Source organism: Budorcas taxicolor, chromosome 22, assembly GCF_023091745.1.
Source record: "Budorcas taxicolor isolate Tak-1 chromosome 22, Takin1.1, whole genome shotgun sequence".
NCBI lineage: Eukaryota > Metazoa > Chordata > Mammalia > Artiodactyla > Bovidae > Budorcas > Budorcas taxicolor.
Genome location: NC_068931.1, coordinates 43,664,301 through 43,680,597, shown reverse-complemented (window position 1 = coordinate 43,680,597; position 16,297 = coordinate 43,664,301). Strand labels below are relative to the sequence as shown.

At 38.5% G+C, this 16,297-nt stretch overlaps 1 protein-coding gene across 1 annotated transcript in view; it reads left to right on the top strand.

The window, feature by feature from the left end:
- The window catches only part of SPIRE1 (spire type actin nucleation factor 1), a 139,642-nt gene that overhangs the window by 16,678 nt on the left and 106,667 nt on the right, over positions 1-16,297 (top strand). The gene's annotated exons all lie outside the window — the stretch shown is intronic.

The window sequence follows — 16,297 nt, the reverse complement described above, 5'->3', positions numbered from 1 at the left end:
AAGAAAAATCAGTTAATCATGTCCATATATTTAAAATGTCAAGGTATGTTATAAAGATAAGCTTTATCATAATTTAAAATTTTTCCTGTGTTGTTTGTGAAATGGAGTTAAGATTCAGAGCCCTTAACAAGAAATAGGGTAAGTTTTTTACATAATCTGATCTAGTGTGTCATATAAATCATTAAAATGTGTCGGACTCCTGTGGAGTCGCTTTGGAGTGGGAAAAAATAGGGACTTAGGAAGTCATTCAGTAACATTACTGATGAATTAAATGCTTTGTCTTTGTATAAAAGTATGTTTATTATTTTGTAAATAATTTAAAATTCAGTTTGTGAAATTTAAGGGATTTCCATGTGGCTCCATATGTCCCTTGCAGAAATTTCCGTAGTAACACTGAAGTATGAGGGCAGCATCAATGATTTATGTATATGTGGAGGTATTTTCTGTCTGGAGCTGTTACATCATTACATGTGGAGTTTTAGGTCTTATGTTACCTAATTAAGAATTTAAGATGTCATTTTTCTAATTTTATAATGCATCTACAGGTTGATGTAAATTTTATTAAATTTTTATTGTTATTTTAAGTAAGATGCAAGCTTCCCAGGGGATTATATTGTATAACAAGCAAAAATAATTTATTTTTTGCATTCAGAAGTTATTCAACTTGTCTTATATTTTCTATTAAACTTTAGAAGTAGACATAGTTTCTTCCAGGTTAGCAGAAAAAATATGCAAGAACTTAGTATTTTTGTTTTCTGACAGCTTTTTTTAAAAAAATTATTTTGTTTATTTTATTTTTGGCTGTGCTGAGTCTTCACTGCTGTGTGCTAGGGCTTTCTCTAGGTCCGGTGAGCAGGGGCTACTCCCTGGTTGTAGTCGCGGGCATTTCATTGCGGTGACTTCTATGATTGTGGAGCATGGACTCTCGGGCTCAGTAGCTGTGGTGCTTGGGCTTAGTTGCCCTGCAGCATGTGGAATCTTCCTGGACAAGGAATCCAATCTGTGTCCTCTGCATTGGCAGGCGGATTCTTAACTGCTGAACAGGGAAGCCTTATTGTGACAGTTTTTGATGTATTATTCAATGTGTTATAAAGGAGTGGGATATGATTTGAGTAAAAAAGTAAAAGTTCTGTCTGTGGTTTCTGATTTGCATCTTTCTAGCTATGTAATTTTGAGCAACTAATTCTTTTTCTCTCATAATTTTGGCTTTCTTATTAAATGTTAAAGATAGTTTCTGTTAATCTCATGGGTTGTGAAATTTCAAAGAGATTATATAGGTGAAAATGTTTTATAAACTCTGAAGGCACTGTTATTGATATCAAATTGATACAAATATAATCAGCATTGATCTGCATTTAGGTAATGAAATGTGCGGACTGTACATACAAGGCATAGTCATAAGTCTCATTATGTTTTGTTGCCATAAAATTAACATAGTTGTAACATTTTGTTTCGCACTTGTTTGTGTAGGAATGTCACTCTGTCATCTCCTACCTGATAGCTATGTCCTTTGATCCATAACTTATCATCAAAAGAATTGAAATCTAATCAGAATTCTTTTTCAGAACTTTTTTTTTTTTGGTCTAACTATTTGAAGAGGGAAAATCATGAGAAAATGAGAAGTTTGGTCTGATAGTTTACAAAGTGAGTTTGGACCATGTTTTACAGTAACAGTGGTTTTTACCTCTAGGGAAGATATTGGGGTTTGGATGGTGATATATCTTTATTACTTAGATTTTTTTTGAAGTGACAAAGTCTCTTTGTATTACTTTGGTAATTAAAATAATAAAAAGGAGAGGCAGTAGGAGGAGTGGGAACTTAAAAAAAAAAACTTTAGTGAAGAAGGAGATAGTTTAAGTAGGAAGTTTCGTTTTCTAGGTTGGGGAAGATTGTCCATTTGGTGCTGGTAATGGTAGTCTTCCCAGTGGCTCAGATGGTGAAGAGTCTTAAGTGCAATGTGGGAGATCCAAGTTCGATCCCCTGGGTCGGGAAGATCCCCTGGAGAAGAGAATGGCAACCCACTGCAATATTCTTGCCTGGAAAATCCTATGGACCGAGAAGCCTGGCAGACCCCAATCCATGGGGTTGCAAAGAGTTGGACACAACTGAGCAACTAACACACACAGTGGTAGTAAGGGCTTCCCTTGTGCCTCAGTGGTAAAGATCCCCCTGAAGGAAGAAATGGCAGCCCATTCTAGTATTCTTGCTGGGATAATCCTATGGACAGCGGAGCCTGGTGGGTTGCAGTCCATGGCGGTCACAAAGAGTCAGACATGACTGAGTGACTGAGCATGCATGCATGCATGCAGTGGTAGTAAAGGGGAAGAGAGAGTGAGAAAGAAGTTGGGGGAGAGAGAAGGGGAAAGAGAGAGGGGGTGGGAAGAGGTGGAGAGGGAGAGATCCAAGGGAGAGTGGATGCCTGCCAACACCAGAAGTGGTTGCAGCTAGAGGTGGCCGGGCTAGAGCGGTAGTTCTCCAAGGACAGTGGGGTTCTCCAAGGCTCTGGGGTGGGGTGGGGTTCTGACACCCTTTTGTGATCAGATTATCTTCAGAGTATTACTGAGACGTTATTTGTCCTTTTACTCTTATTCTGACATGAGTGTACGATGGTGCTTTCAGAGGCTTCATGGCTGCACGACCCTAACTGTCCTATCGGAGTGGCTGCAGAAGAGCAGATGTAGCTGGATTTTATTAAGCATCACCTTCAGGAGTTTTGCAAAAATATGAAACAGTACCACCCCTTTCACTATTTTATTGACTTTTTTTTTTTGCCACCCTGAGTGGCATGTGGGATCTTAGTTCCCCTACCAGGGACCAAATCTGAGTCTCCTGCATTGAAAGCTCAGAACCACTGAACACTCAGAACAACTGAACCACTCAGGAAGTCTATTTTTTTGGGAAAATTTTTAGCATTTCTTTCTATAAAAATGTTACATGTATTAACATACTTAATAGCATTATTTTTCTTTAATCATTTTATTAAAAAAATTTTATTGGAGTGTAGTTTTACAATGTTGTGTTAATTTCTGCTCTACAGCAATATTATTTTTGAACAATTTAATTTCAACAATTCAATAAAAAAACTTTCAGTTTTAATTTGTGATACAGTAAATATTTGATTATAGCTCATACACACAAAAGCTCCTTGGATTCCCTGGTAATTTTTGAAAGTAAAAGGGCCCCAAACTTAACCAGTTAGAGTTGGGCTGGGTCTGGAGAGCAGAGGGACTTGTTTCTGAGAAATGGAGTTGAGGTTCGGGAGAGATCAAACCAGAGCCCTGAGCTGGGTTGGTAGAAAGCGAGGATGTGGATGAAGCCAAAATTTTTTACTTTAATAAGCAATTTAACTTTTTCTTACACTGTTGTTTCTATTTTTTTGAAGATATAATTTATATACAGAAGAATTTAAACTTTTTAGTTGAAATTCTTTACGTTTTGACAAATACCATCACTACCATCAAGTCTCATCACCCCCTAGGGTCCCCCCACTCCTCTTTGTTGTCTTCCCCCCATCCCCAACCCCCCAATAACCACTAATCTGTATTCTGTCACTTTGGTTTTGGGGAGGACCTGTAATGTACATAGTGTGTTACCTGCCTTGGCCTCCTCTCTGGGAGTGGTCATTTATAAACTATCACATGACTGACCTGTAGTTAGAATTTTCCTGTCAAGGAAAGTGGTTCCAATTCACAGTTTAGGAAAACTTTCACTCCTAGTTTACAGGTTTTTCCTTCTGCCATTACTTAAATACTCTTGTGGGTGATGCTCTTACATTTGAAGAAAAGGCTAAGCACTTAAAAATACTAAAACATAAAAGATTGGAATTTCCAGGTATCTTAATTGAGACTTTTTCCTTGTTTTTAGCTTTCTAAATTTCATTCCATTCTGTCTTCTATTAACTATAGTTTATTATGTAGCACTCAGAGGCCCTTTCCCTTTAGCAGGCAAGAAGGTTGAATGAGTAACCAGAACAGAACAGTAACCTGTTCTGTTCTCCTTGATGGATTTGCTGTATTTTATGTGAAATTGGTTAAAGCATTATATGAAATTAGATAATTTCTTTCGATCCTTTAATCTTGATAGAGCTAGTTTGTAAAAATCATAGCATAGCAGAAAATGTAAGCTTCCCTGAAGGGAAGTATGGAAAAGATTTATATTCCTATCTTAGAAATAAAGTTCATATTTATGAAGTTCAAATTAAGTACCATATATAAGTACTTACTGTCTTTCATTCCCACATCTTTAAAAAACACTTTAGCTCTTCCTCTGTGCTGAGTACTGTTAGATACCTTAATTTAATTCTCACAACCAGGTTATGAAGTGGGTTCTATTACTAATGAAAGCTGAGGTATGGTGAGGTTGAGGGACTTGCCCAGGGCTGTAGAGCCAGCGTGTTGTACAACCACCTCTCTTAGCTCTTTCAGGTTTGTCTGAATACAATCCTTGATTGTCTGCATCTGCAGAACGCTGACAATTTTGTGCCCGTGAAATTGTCCTTGTCCTTGATACATTTCTCGCCTGTGACTCTTTTGGTCCTGGCATTATGCAGTAAGGGAATACGTTCTTGCTGGATGGAAACCAGACAAAGAAGGAACAGACTCTGTCTGTAAACTCCCAGCCCCACTGTTAGGTGAACACAGTCTATACTGGAGCAATTTGTGAATTAGTCTGATTCTGAATTACTCAGAACGACTCAAGAATTTTGCTGCATATTTGAACCTCCTGGGAAATCACACCTGGAATTAGTCTGCTTTGTGGGGAAACCCAGAGCTTTTGGAAATGAACCAAAGAACAAGTAGTATTTGGACTTACTCCATTCGTGTTATATACAGATTTTGACAGAAAGTGGACTATGTGAAAATTTTTCATGTTCCCTGAGCAGCGTAAAATTAACTGCCAAAGGTAGTATGTGGGTGCTGACTGCTTTAACAGAGTACAATACAAAATAAAACAAGACAAAAAAACCCATTTTTGTTTAAAAAAAAAATTTTTTTTTGGCTGTGAGACTTGTGGGATCTTAGTTCTCTGTCCAGGGATTGAACCGAGGTCCTCAAGCAGTGCAAGTGCAGAGTCTTAAACACTGGACTGCCAGGGAATTTCCCCATTTTGTCTTTAGCTGAATTAGCCCCTGTACTTTGATTTTACATCTGGCTCATGTAGACTCACAGTGATCATTTGATGAGTAGTCCTTTTTTAAAATGACATTTGATAGCTCTGAATTAATTTCAAAAGTAACTGAAAAATTAGCATGAAAGAAGTAAGTAATATTTTTACGGAAATATTTGTGTAAACTGTAGCTGCATAGTAAGCCTGTTTTATATGGTTGTAAAATTAGTATTTGATATCAAACTAAGTAGATCTAAGAATATCTAGCGGAAATACAAAGGAATTACTATCAACCTACCCTTTTATTGGAAGGCTTTGTCTGATGTAAAACCTTGATTTAGGTGTGTATAAATAGGATTGTGTGGCAAGTTAAAAAATGATATGTGTTCTTTAAAAGGGTTGGGAGGGTAAATGTTATTTAATTGTTGGTGACAACAGCATTTTCTCCTTGGTCAGCAGGCTGAAAGGAATGAGAAGTACACACATTCTGCTTCCTCTTTTTGGATTAAAGACCTCAAACATGCCTGATTTTATATGGCTGTTTGATTGACATTAACTTATATGGCCTGAAAATTTGTTTGTGTGTCCTTAGGGTAAATTGTGTCTACCCATGAGTTGTTACTTCTGAGTGTCAATACTAACAGAGACTGGTAGTGAGATATCGATGATGTGATAAATAGTTAAATCTCCAGTTAGATTTCATGTATCTTCCTATGCAGACTGGAGCCATTATGGCAACTCCTCTGACTCTCTCCCCTGTCTCCTCTGTCCTTTCTCTCTCTTCTCTTCTCTGTTTGTCTCAGATAATATTTATTACCAAAATGGCCTTTCTGTGGTACAGTCATAGATGTCTTAAATACTGGCAACATTGATTGACCATAGGACACAAAATTTATAATAAGTAGTGTTCCGTTGTACAGTTCTTACTGTATTTGAAGACCAGTGACAATTGTACTCTGTCTCGCAAAGGATTTCAGAGTAACCAAATTATCTGAGATTAAACATGTTATTCCTGAAGGAACAGAAAATTTACCTTTCAAGTAATTTAAGCACTTAGATAATAAAGTAGAAAGTTTTCTTAATAATTTGCCTTATCCAGGGGCCAGATCAATTTGCTTTAATGAATAGCTTGAATTTTAAATGTTTTTAAGATGAAACAATTTTTTTTTATTTTGATAGGATCAAAGTGGGAATGGGCTCGACTTTTATTTCCTTTTCAAAGTACCTTTATTCATTTGTAGAAATTGCTTATTGTATTTTATATCACAGACAGATACAGAGAAGAATGTAAAAATAACTTCATACTCTACTATCTAGTTATAATGACTGTTTAGAATATTCTTCTAGACATCTCTTCCTATATGTACATGATAGAGGTGATTTACCATTGAGCATCCTTTATGTGCTGCTCTTAGGAGTACGTGCATCTTTGGGTAAATGACAAACTCGGCTTTAAGGAGTCAGCCAGGCTGATGGAAAGGGTTTAGACATGAAGTGGAACTTTCCAGGCAAAAGGACATCGTTGTGAAGTGTCAGAGAGCAAGCTGTTTTTGAAACTAGCAGAACAGCAGGATGCCAGCATGGTGTGTGTGAGGGGAAGGTGTAGGAATTGGAGGGGAACAAGTGATGCCAGTTCTCTTTTTTAATGTTAGATCAATGATTTTGTTTTTCTTTAATTTGACTCTGCTGGCTCTTAGTTGCAAAGTGTGGGGTCTTCATTGCAACCTGTGGAATCTTTAGTTGCAGCATTTGGGCTCTTAGTTTTGGCATGTGGGATCTACTTCCCTGACCAGGGATCAAACCCTGGTCCTTTGGATTGGGAGCGTGCAGTCTTAACCACTGGACCACCAGGGAAGTCTGGTGCAAGGGCTTATATGCTGTATTAAAGATTGGATGTAGGTCCAGTTTCTCCTCAAGGAAAGAAACATTTTTTTCTGAAATTTTCTTCTGTTTCACAGGGTCATTCTTCATTTGCTGTTTGCATGTAGTTTGGCAGGGAAATATGAATGCATATATACATTTCATCAGTTAATACATCATTTAATTGAACTATTTTTGTAATCATATCAGTAGAGTTGCACGAATAGGTTTGGGAACAGACCCAACTGATGTGTGATAAAAGTTCAGCTCCCCTACCAGGTGACCAGAATGCACTGGTGACTCATGTCTGTAGTTGTCATGGAGATCAGTCAGTCTGGTTGCTAGAGGACTGGGAACTGTGAGATAGTTCAGTCAGCTAGATAAAGGCTGATTAAGAGAGCTTCTGCTGTTTCGAGTGGTGTCTTTTAACGTCTTCCCTCAATTTGGTAGAGGTTTTACTATATTTGGGAGATATTTAAAAGATATTTAAAAGAAAAATTTGGTATCAGTAAATATGGGTATTTACTTGGTGTGGTGATAATTACCTAATGTCTTTTGATGATTAGTGTTTGTTAATTTTTTGTTAGAAGTTTACTGAAATGTAATCCACAAACTTTACAAGTCAACACACCATTTTAAAGTGTGTGACTCATTGGTCTTTGGTATTTTCACAGAATTATGCAACCATCACCACAATCACTTTTAGAACATTTTTGTCACCCCTGAAGGAAATCGGGTGCCATTAGGTATCTTCCCCATCTTCCACTCTGTCAGCCCCCAACAATTCAGTGCAGACCCTGTGGACTGCAGCACACCAGGCCTCCCTGTCCATCACCAACTCCCAGAGTTTACTCAAACTCATGTCCATTAAATTGGTGATAGCCATCCAACCATCTCACCCTCTGTCATCTCCTTCTCCTCCCACTTCAGTCTTTCCCAGCATAAGGGTCTTTTCAAATGATTCAGTTCTTCGCATCAGGTGGCCAAAGTATTGGAGTTTCAGGTTCAACATCAGTCCTTCCAATGAATATTCAGGAGTGATTTCCTTTAGGATGGACTGGTTGGATCTCCTTGTAGTCCAAGGGGCTCTCAAGAGTCTTCTCCAATGCCACAGTTCAAAATCGTCAGTTCTTCAGTGCTCAGCTTTCTATATAGTCCAACTCTCACATCCATACATGACTACTAGAAAAACCAACCATAACCTTGACTAGACGGACTTTTTACGGCAAAGTAATGTCTCTGCTTTTTAATATGGCATCTAGGTTGGTCATAACTTTTCTCTCAAGAAATAAGTGTCTTTAATTTCATGGCTGCAGTCACCATCTGCAGTGATTTTGGAGCCCAAGAAAATAAAGTCTCTCACTGTTTCCACATCTATTTGCCATGAAGTAATGGGACCAGATGCCACGATTTTAGTTTTCTGAATGTTGAGTCTTAAGCCAACTTTTTCCTTCTCCTCTTTCATTTTCATCAAGAGGCTCTTTAGTTCTTCTTCACTTTCTGCCATAAGGGTGGTGTCATCTGCGTATCTGAGGTTGATATTTCCCCTGGCAATCTTGATTCCAGCTTGTGCTTCATCCAGCCCAGTGTTTCTCATGATGTACTACTCTGCATATAAGTTAAATAAGCAATATACAGCCCTGATATATTCCTTTTCTTATTTGGAACCAGTCTGTTGTTCCATGTCCAGTTCTAACTGCTGCTTCCTGACCTGCTTACAGATTTCACAAGAGGCAGGTCAGGTGGTCTGGTATTCCCATCTCTTGAAGAATTTTCCACAGTTTGTGGTGATCCACCCAGGCAAAGGCTTTGGCATAGTCAATAAAGCAGAAATAGATATTTTTCTGGAACTCTCTTGCCTTTTTGATAATCCAGCGGCAATTTGATCTCTGGTTCCTCTGCCTTTTCTAAAACCAGCTTGAACATCTGGAAGTTCATGGTTCACGTATTGTTGAAGCCTGGCTTGGAGAATTTTGAGTATTACTTTGCTAATGTGTGAGATGAGTGCCATTGTGCAATTGGTTGAACATTCTTTGGCATTGCCTTTCTTTGGGATTGGAATGAAAACTGACCTTTTCCAATCCTGTGGCCACTGCTGAGTTTTCCAAATTTGTTGGCATATTGAGTGCAGCACTTTCACAGCATCATCTTTTAGGACTTGAAATAGCTCATCTGAAATTCCATCACCTCCACTAGCTTTGTTCGAAGTGATGCTTCCTAAGGCCCACCTGACTTCATATTCCAGGATGTCCAGCTCTAGGTGAGTGGTCATACCATCATGATTATCTGGGTCATGAAGATGTTTTTTGTATAGTTCTTCTGTATTCTTGCCACCTCTTAATATCTTCTGCTTCTGTTAAGTCCATACTGTTTCTGTCCTTTATTGTGCTCATCTTTGCATGAAATGTTCCCTTGGTATCTCTGATTTTCTTGAAGAGATCTCCAGTCTTTCCCATTCTATTGTTTTATTCTGTTTCTTTGGGTTGATCACTGAGGAAGACTTTCTTATTTCTCCTTTCTCTTCTTTGGAACTCTGCATTCAAATGGGTATATCTTTCCTTTTCTCATTTGCTTTTTGCTTCTCTTCTCTTAACAGCTATTTGTAAGGCCTCCTCAGACAGCCGTTTTGCTTTTTTGCATTTCTTTTTCTTGGGGATGGTCTTGATCTCTGTCTCCTATACAGTGTCACGAACCTCCGTCCATAGTTCAACAGGCACTCTGTCAGATCTAATCACTTGAATCTATTTCTCACTTCCACTGTATAATTGTAAGAGATTTGATTTAGGTCATACCTGAATGGTTTAGTGGTTTTCCCTCCTTCTTCAATTTAAGTCTGAATTTGGCAATTATTTTCTCTATCTGTAGATTTGCTTATTCTGGACATTCCATGTAAGTGAATCATATAATATGCAGTTTAGTGTTACTGATTGTGATTATCATTTAACATAATGTTTTCAGGCTTCATCCGTGTTACGGCATGTATCAGTACTTCATTCCTTTTTATTTCTGTACATTCAAATGAATGGATATACTGTATATTTTTTAATCTAACCATCAGTTGGTGGATGTTTGCATTATTTCCATGTTTGAATAATGCTCCTGCAAACATTTCTGTACAAGATTTTGTGTGGACATAAGTTTTGCTGACTAAGGTCCATCTAGTCAAGGCTGTGGTTTTTCCAGTGGTCATGTATGGATGTGAGAGTTGGACTGTGAAGAAGGCTGAGCGCCGAAGAATTGATGCTTTTGAACTGTGGTGTTGGCGAAGACTCTTGAGAGTCCCTTGGACTGCAAGGAGATCCAACCAGTCCATTCCAAAGGAGATCATCCCTGGGATTTCTTTGGAAGGAATGATGCTAAAGCTGAAACTCCAGTACTTTGGCCACCTCATGCGAAGAGTTGACTCATTGGAAAAGACTCTGATGCCGGGAGGGATTGGGGGCAGGAGGAGAAGGGGATGACAGAGGATGAGATGGCTGGATGGCATCACTGACTCGATGGATGTGAGTCTGAGTGAACTCCGGGAGATGGTGATGGACAGGGAGGCCTGGCATGCTGCAGTTCATGGGGTCGCAAAGAGTTGGACATGACTGAGCAACTGAACTGAAGTTTTTATTTTTCTTGGGTATATATGCAAGAGCAGAATTGTTGCGTTTTAACAACAATGTTAAACTAACTCTGTTTTAACTTTTGAAAAACTGCCAAACCATTTACAAGAGTAGCTCCAGTATTTGACAGTCCCACCAGTAGTCCTTGCTTAACACCTGTTGTCATCTTACTTTTTTGTTCTGGCCATCTTGGTGGGTATGAAATGGTATGTGGTGATATGAATTTGCATTTCCCTGATGACTGATCAAGTTGAGCATGTTTTCATGTGCTTATTAGATGTTTGTATATCTTTGTAGAAATGTCCATTTGGATCCTTTGCCCATTTTTAATTGGGTTGTCTTTTTACTATTGAGTTGTTACAGTTCTTTATGTATCCTAGCTACCCTTGTCAGATACATGATTTGTAGATATTTTCCCCCATTCTGTCCGTTTTCTTTAAATTTTTTGATGGTATCTTTTCAAACACATAAGTTTTTTTTGTTTGTTTGTTTCAATGATGGATTTACTTTTTAGTTTTCAAGTTCTTCTTTTCTTTTTTTTTTTTTAGCTCAAACACATAAGTTTTTAATTTTGATGAAGTCCTGTGCTGTGCTTAGTCACTCAGTTATGTCCTACTGTTTGCGAACCTGTGGACTGTAGCTCTCCAGGCTCCTCTGTCCATGGGGATAGTCCAGGCAAGAATACTGGAGTCGGTTGCCATGCCCTCCTCCAGGGGATCTTCCCAGCCCAGGGATTGAACCCAGTCTACTGCATTGCAGGCGGATTCTTGACCATCTGAGCCACCTTCTGTTTTTTCTTTCTTGTTTTGGTGGCATATCAAAATCCATTGGCAGGGACTTCCCTGGTGGTCTAGCAGTGAAGACTCTGTACTTTCACTTTTGGAGGTGTGGGTTGGATCCTTGGTTGGGGAACTAAGAGCATGCCACATGGTGCAGCCAAAAAATAAAAATTAATTTTTGGATATGGTATGAAGTAAGTAAGGGTCCAACGTCATTCTTTTGCATGTAGGTATCTAGTTGTTCCAGCACTGTATCTTTTTTTTTTTTTAATAAAACTTATATGGGAGTACAGTCTGTTAGCAGTGTTGTGATAGTTTCCGGTGGACAGTGAAGGGACTCAGGCACACATATAAACATGTATCCGTTCTCCCCCAAACTCCCCTCCCATCCAGGCTGCCACATGATGTTGAGCCGAGTTCCCTGTGCTATACAGTAGGTCCTGTTGGTAATCCATTTTAAATACAGCAGTGTGTACCTGCCCATCCCAAACTCCTTAACTGCCCCTTGCCCACATCCTTCTCCCCCAGCCCCCACAAGTAAGTTCATTCTTTTAAGTTTCAGTGCTGTATCTTGAAGATACTTGAAGAGACTATTTTTCTTTATCCCTTGTCAAAAATCAGTTGATCTGATTCTATTATAAATGGAATTGTTTTCTTAATTTCATTTTTGGATTATTCACTGCAAGTATTTAGAAGTACAGTTGATTTTTGTGTGATGTTCATGTACCCTGCAATCTTGCCGAACTCATTTATTAGTTTTATAGTATCTCAGTAGATCTCTTAGAATTTCCTTTGTAGAGGATCATGCCATCTATGAAAAGAGATAGCTTTACCTTCTTTATTTCCAGTTTGGATGTCTTTGATTTTGTTTTCTTGCTGTTTCTTTTTAAAAATTGTTTTTATGTGACTCACAGTCCAAGGGTAGAGTGAATCTGCAAATTCTTTAGATAATTTCCTCCAGGTCTGTTTTGTGAGAAAATATTTAGATATTTGAATACTGAATCAGGGACTTTGAAGATAATCTTTATATAATTTATATTTCAAGTAGAAATAAACATTTTTTTATGTGTTGGGACAAACTTTAGTTTGGTCTTCTTGTTCTCTTGCTCTGTCATGTCCGACTCTTTTCGACTCCATGGACTGCAGCATGCCAAGCTTCCCTGTCCTTCACTATCTCCCAGAGCTTGCTTAAACTCATGTCCATTGAGTCAATAATGCCATCCAACTATCTTGTCCTCTGTTATCCCCTTCTCCTCCTGCCTTCAGTTTTTCCCAGCATCAGGATCTTTTCTCATTAGTTTGGTCTAGTATAATTGAAATTTGAGCTGTTGTTTTGTTTCCCCTTAGGATCATTTTCTATTTAGAGTATCAAGTTTATTGCAAGAGTATTTTCTAGAATATAAGATTGATGCCTAACTTTGCTTGTTGGACTCCCATGGTTTTATTCATAAAGGTTTTATATGACATAACTGCTTATTTTCTTGAGAAACAAAGTTCATGAGGCAGTTTTATTGATGTGAAGATTGTGGCCTTCACATCTGCGGATAACTAATAAGCACCTTGCCTTGTGGTTTGGATTATTATCTGGGGTAAGCTTTCATGAGTAAATAGAAATGGATCTTAGGAAAATGAAGAGTTGTGAAAGGGAGGAGGAATTAAAGGTAAACAAGTCAGAACTTTCCTTAATTCAGCCATCGCTGGTTGAACTCTTGCTACGTATGGACTCTGCTGGGCATCAGGATACAGTGCTGCCTTGAGAAATCTTGTTGCAAGAGAATTACCGTTACAAAATGAGTAAAAAGAATTGTTGCTTCATTAGGAATCTTAACAAAAGGCTGCACAGTGAAAATGTTATGTAGTTGAATAGGAGGACAGAGCCTGAACTTGTTCAATCAACCACTGTCTTTCCTTCTTTTACTTTTTCCTTCACATAGGTTTTGAATTCAGACACTTGGTCAGTCCTGAGGCTCTCCCTTGCTTGCTACTTATGCAGCGTAGCAGATAAGCACACTGTAGCAGTGGAAGGTATTTAAGAAGAGTCTCTGAAAGAATCTTATAGTGAATACAGTTTATAGGTTATAACAACATTTAATAAAATTATGAAAATTTCCTTTTTAAAATTCTTTAACTCCCTTATCCCTCTAGCTACTCTGGAACCTTCCACTTACCCCAGCCCACCCCCCCTCCTTCCCTGAAGGCACACTTGTCCTTCACCTTCTCTTTCCTCTGCATTTGTTCTTTCATTTTAACTGATAGCTAGATCCTCCATTCCAAAGGAGTGTCCAAAATCAGGGTGCTGACATCTTGTTTCCTTTTCCATTTCCTTTTCTTCTTCCTTCACATTGGTCCTGGGTCTGTCTTTCTGTTGTCTCGATTCTGCTTCTCAAAAACATTAGAAACAAGGGCTCCTGTGCCTACGGTGCAGAAAGCCAGACTCTGACAGTGGGTGTTCACAGCAAAGGATTTATTTGCCGGCGTCAAGCAAGGAGAGCAGGCAGCTCATACTCCAGAGACCCACACTCCCTGATGGCTTTCAGGGTTTTTAAAAATGATGTGAGGGGAGAGGGTTGAAGGCTGCACAAGCAGCTGGTGGACCTTCTTCTGATGGGTTGTTGTGAGGTAATGGGGTGATGTTCCAACCAGTGTGGGTTTTGCATGCTGCGGTCAGCGTGTGGTCACCATCCTCTCCCTGGGCTGGGGTCTTAGTTTCTACAGAACATCTTACAGGTATGCATCAGGGTCTAACAACCTGTATTCCTTCAGGAGGAGCTCGGACAGTAAGGTGACTTGCTTATCCTAATCATGAACTGCTAGAGCCTGCTCTTTGGAATTTGGGGAAGGCCTGGAAGACTAAAGCCTTCTTTTTTCCTCTATAAATAAGAATTGGGACACAGGGGGTTTTGTCCCCGGGAAGGCCCCACAAGGTTTTGGTTGGATTCAGTCCTATTTTTTCTTTGATGTTTCTTAATCCTGAGGGGAACAGGGGGCAGGACAAGAAGGGGAATAAAGTTTTGTAGAGAGAGAGAAGCAAGAGAAGTCAGTTTTAGGGGGAATTGGCTTCTGCTGGACTGGCAAAAGGAGAACTCTTCTTAGATAGTGGGGAAGAGTGATGCTGTGTGTGTGTATATATATAGGTGGCTAGGGATAAGGTAATGCATCCTATTCTGTTAGATTTTATGAATAAATCATTGGAATCATAGTAACAAGGCCATGTCCACCAGCCTGTCCATTTGCATTGGTGGCATGGTGACTGTGTAAATGTGTCTTACTTACTCTAGTATGAGGTGACCTTCTACCCTTTACTCCTGTGGCTGCCCCCCTACTTCACATTCAAGCCCAGAGAGGTAAGATAGGAGAAAATGATGCTTTTAGGGGTGTGGCATAAAACTGGAGCCTGGGCACTGGCCCTAATTTAGTACATGCTTTGGACAGAAATACTCCCTCTTTACTCATGGCACCCCACTCCAGTACTCTTGCCTGGAAAATCCCATGGATAGAGGATTCTGGTAGGCTACAGTTCATGGGGTCACAAAGAGTCGGACACAACTGAGTGACTTCACTTCACTTACTCTAGAGGCAGTAGTACCTGTTTTCTTAAACTTATTTATATGAATTTTGGTTTATTAAACTTGGAATTTCATTTTTCCTTCAGCATGGCTAATTAGGTAGTTAATACCAATGTAATAAAAATGAGCAAGACAATTAATAATTGTATTATTTGATACTTATTAAGCTGTTTGCAGATTCATTCTATTACTATTATACAGCTTACACATGAACTAAATTGAATAAATTTAAAAATGGATCAACAACCTGTAATTGTGAAACGGGCTTAGAATCTCATGGTATGGACCAACAGGTGTGACCTTTAATTATAATTGCAGGTGTTGTTAGAAGTGTCCACTCTTGTTTTTGCAGAGGCCATTAGATACCAGATCTGATTTTACCTTGGAAAGGGAGGTCGGCAGCATGCTTAGAGCAAAGGAACTGGCAAAGAACTGAAGGAGATTGTGAAACCTCTAAAATTTTCATTTAAAGAGCTTGTTTTCTGTTTTAAGTTCCTTTGTTCTGGACAGGACATGGGCCTTTTCAAGAGTGGGAGATTGGGAAAATTCTGCAACCCATGACAAGCTGTAAAAGGTTGCTAAGGAGATTCCTTTGAGCAGGGGCAGTATTTAAATGCTCTGTTACTGAACTCTGACTTTAAAGGGAGGAAATGAAAGGAGGAGGGTGCTTTTATTTCACTCCTTTTAAATTTTAGGAAGCAGGCAAAAGCAAGAGTCTTCTTTTTCCTTAAACATAGAATCACTTAGTTTGGATTAAATTAGTGTGGTGGTATATAGTATAACATTAAAATATTTAAGTATAGGACATTGAGAAAAGTGCGTGAATCATTAGGTTATAGCAGCTTCATGAATTTTTACACATAGTGATAATATTGAATTATAATGACACTTAAATATACTCTATTATTATATGTCTTTGAAAAATATTATCTTAAAATATTCAATTTCAAGTGACGATCAAAGTGATAATTTCAAAGCATTACAGGTTTTGTTTAGTTTTTATTTTTAAATCGCTTGTTGCATTTGCTCACATTCTTTTGCAGTCTCCTGCTTGTTAAAAGCTACAGGAAGAATTTCTTCCAGGAAGGCAGGAATCATTTTGTTTGAAAATGGTTTAGAGCAGTGCTGTCCATTAGAAATATAATGGGAGCCACATGAAAAATAAAATGAAACAGGTGAAATCAATTATCATAATATATTTTATTTAACCCAGTATTTTTTTTTTCTTGTTCTTTGTATTTATTGAGGGGTAGATTTTGGTACAGATTTTTCTTCAGTGAGAAGAATTCTTAAGTTGTCTTAAGAATTAAGAAATAGGACAAAAGTAAAAATTATCTAGGACTTCCTTCTTTTATGACAAATGCCAGAACTGGTTTTC